Genomic DNA, 2,345 nt, shown 5'->3' with positions numbered 1-2,345 from the left:
TCTGGAGCTTCAGAGCCGTTCCGCCTGACTTTTAACGTAGAGTACCGGGCGCAAACCACTAACTCAAGCCCGGCATGGCAGCTCGAAAGGCGGCTAAGCATTCAAGGAAGCACCGTCTGGAGCTTCAGAGCCGTTCCGCCTGACTTTTAACGTAGAGTACCGGGCGCAAACCACTAACTCAAGCCCGGCATGGCAGCTCGAAAGGCGGCTAAGCATTCAAGGAAGCACCGTCTGGAGCTTCAGAGCCGTTCCGCCTGACTTTTAACGTAGAGTACCGGGCGCAAACCACTAACTCAAGCCCGGCATGGCAGCTCGAAAGGCGGCTAAGCATTCAAGGAAGCACCGTCTGGAGCTTCAGAGCCGTTCCGCCTGACTTTTAACGTAGAGTACCGGGCGCAAACCACTAACTCAAGCCCGGCATGGCAGCTCGAAAGGCGGCTAAGCATTCAAGGAAGCACCGTCTGGAGCTTCAGAGCCGTTCCGCCTGACTTTTAACGTAGAGTACCGGGCGCAAACCACTAACTCAAGCCCGGCATGGCAGCTCGAAAGGCGGCTAAGCATTCAAGGAAGCACCGTCTGGAGCTTCAGAGCCGTTCCGCCTGACTTTTAACGTAGAGTACCGGGCGCAAACCACTAACTCAAGCCCGGCATGGCAGCTCGAAAGGCGGCTAAGCATTCAAGGAAGCACCGTCTGGAGCTTCAGAGCCGTTCCGCCTGACTTTTAACGTAGAGTACCGGGCGCAAACCACTAACTCAAGCCCGGCATGGCAGCTCGAAAGGCGGCTAAGCATTCAAGGAAGCACCGTCTGGAGCTTCAGAGCCGTTCCGCCTGACTTTTAACGTAGAGTACCGGGCGCAAACCACTAACTCAAGCCCGGCATGGCAGCTCGAAAGGCGGCTAAGCATTCAAGGAAGCACCGTCTGGAGCTTCAGAGCCGTTCCGCCTGACTTTTAACGTAGAGTACCGGGCGCAAACCACTAACTCAAGCCCGGCATGGCAGCTCGAAAGGCGGCTAAGCATTCAAGGAAGCACCGTCTGGAGCTTCAGAGCCGTTCCGCCTGACTTTTAACGTAGAGTACCGGGCGCAAACCACTAACTCAAGCCCGGCATGGCAGCTCGAAAGGCGGCTAAGCATTCAAGGAAGCACCGTCTGGAGCTTCAGAGCCGTTCCGCCTGACTTTTAACGTAGAGTACCGGGCGCAAACCACTAACTCAAGCCCGGCATGGCAGCTCGAAAGGCGGCTAAGCATTCAAGGAAGCACCGTCTGGAGCTTCAGAGCCGTTCCGCCTGACTTTTAACGTAGAGTACCGGGCGCAAACCACTAACTCAAGCCCGGCATGGCAGCTCGAAAGGCGGCTAAGCATTCAAGGAAGCACCGTCTGGAGCTTCAGAGCCGTTCCGCCTGACTTTTAACGTAGAGTACCGGGCGCAAACCACTAACTCAAGCCCGGCATGGCAGCTCGAAAGGCGGCTAAGCATTCAAGGAAGCACCGTCTGGAGCTTCAGAGCCGTTCCGCCTGACTTTTAACGTAGAGTACCGGGCGCAAACCACTAACTCAAGCCCGGCATGGCAGCTCGAAAGGCGGCTAAGCATTCAAGGAAGCACCGTCTGGAGCTTCAGAGCCGTTCCGCCTGACTTTTAACGTAGAGTACCGGGCGCAAACCACTAACTCAAGCCCGGCATGGCAGCTCGAAAGGCGGCTAAGCATTCAAGGAAGCGACGCCGGCCGGTCCGCGGGCCAAATAGGGTCCAGTAAAGTACCGGGCGCGGCCACTAACGCCTTGTGGCGGTCGCCTTGTGGCGGTCGGGGGGTGGCGGTCGGGGCTGGCGCTTGGGGCCGGTGGCGGTCGCCTTGTGGCGGTCGCCTTGTGGCGGTCGGGGGGTGGCGGTCGGGGCTGGCGCTTGGGGCCAGTGGCGGTCGCCTTGTGGCGGTCGCCTTGTGGCGGTCGCCTTGTGGCGGTCGCCTTGTGGCGGTCGCCTTGTGGCGGTCGCCTTGTGGCGGTCGGGGGGTGGCGGTCGGGGCTGGCGCTTGGGGCCAGTGGCGGTCGCCTTGTGGCGGTCGCCTTGTGGCGGTCGGGGGGTGGCGGTCGGGGCTGGCGCTTGGGGCCGGTGGCGGTCGCCTTGTGGCGGTCGCCTTGTGGCGGTCGCCTTGTGGCGGTCGCCTTGTGGCGGTCGCCTTGTGGCGGTCGGGGGGTGGCGGTCGGGGGGTGGCGGTCGGGGCTGGCGCTTGGGGCCGGTGGCGGTCGCCTTGTGGCGGTCGCCTTGTGGCGGTCGCCTTGTGGCGGTCGGGGGGTGGCGGTCGGGGCTGGCGCTTGGGGCTGGCGTCCGCCAATAGTGGTTTA

The sequence above is a fragment of the Syngnathus typhle genome, unplaced genomic scaffold (genome assembly GCF_033458585.1).
Source record: "Syngnathus typhle isolate RoL2023-S1 ecotype Sweden unplaced genomic scaffold, RoL_Styp_1.0 HiC_scaffold_38, whole genome shotgun sequence".
Taxonomy (NCBI): domain Eukaryota; kingdom Metazoa; phylum Chordata; class Actinopteri; order Syngnathiformes; family Syngnathidae; genus Syngnathus; species Syngnathus typhle.
This window is presented reverse-complemented; position numbering follows the sequence as displayed.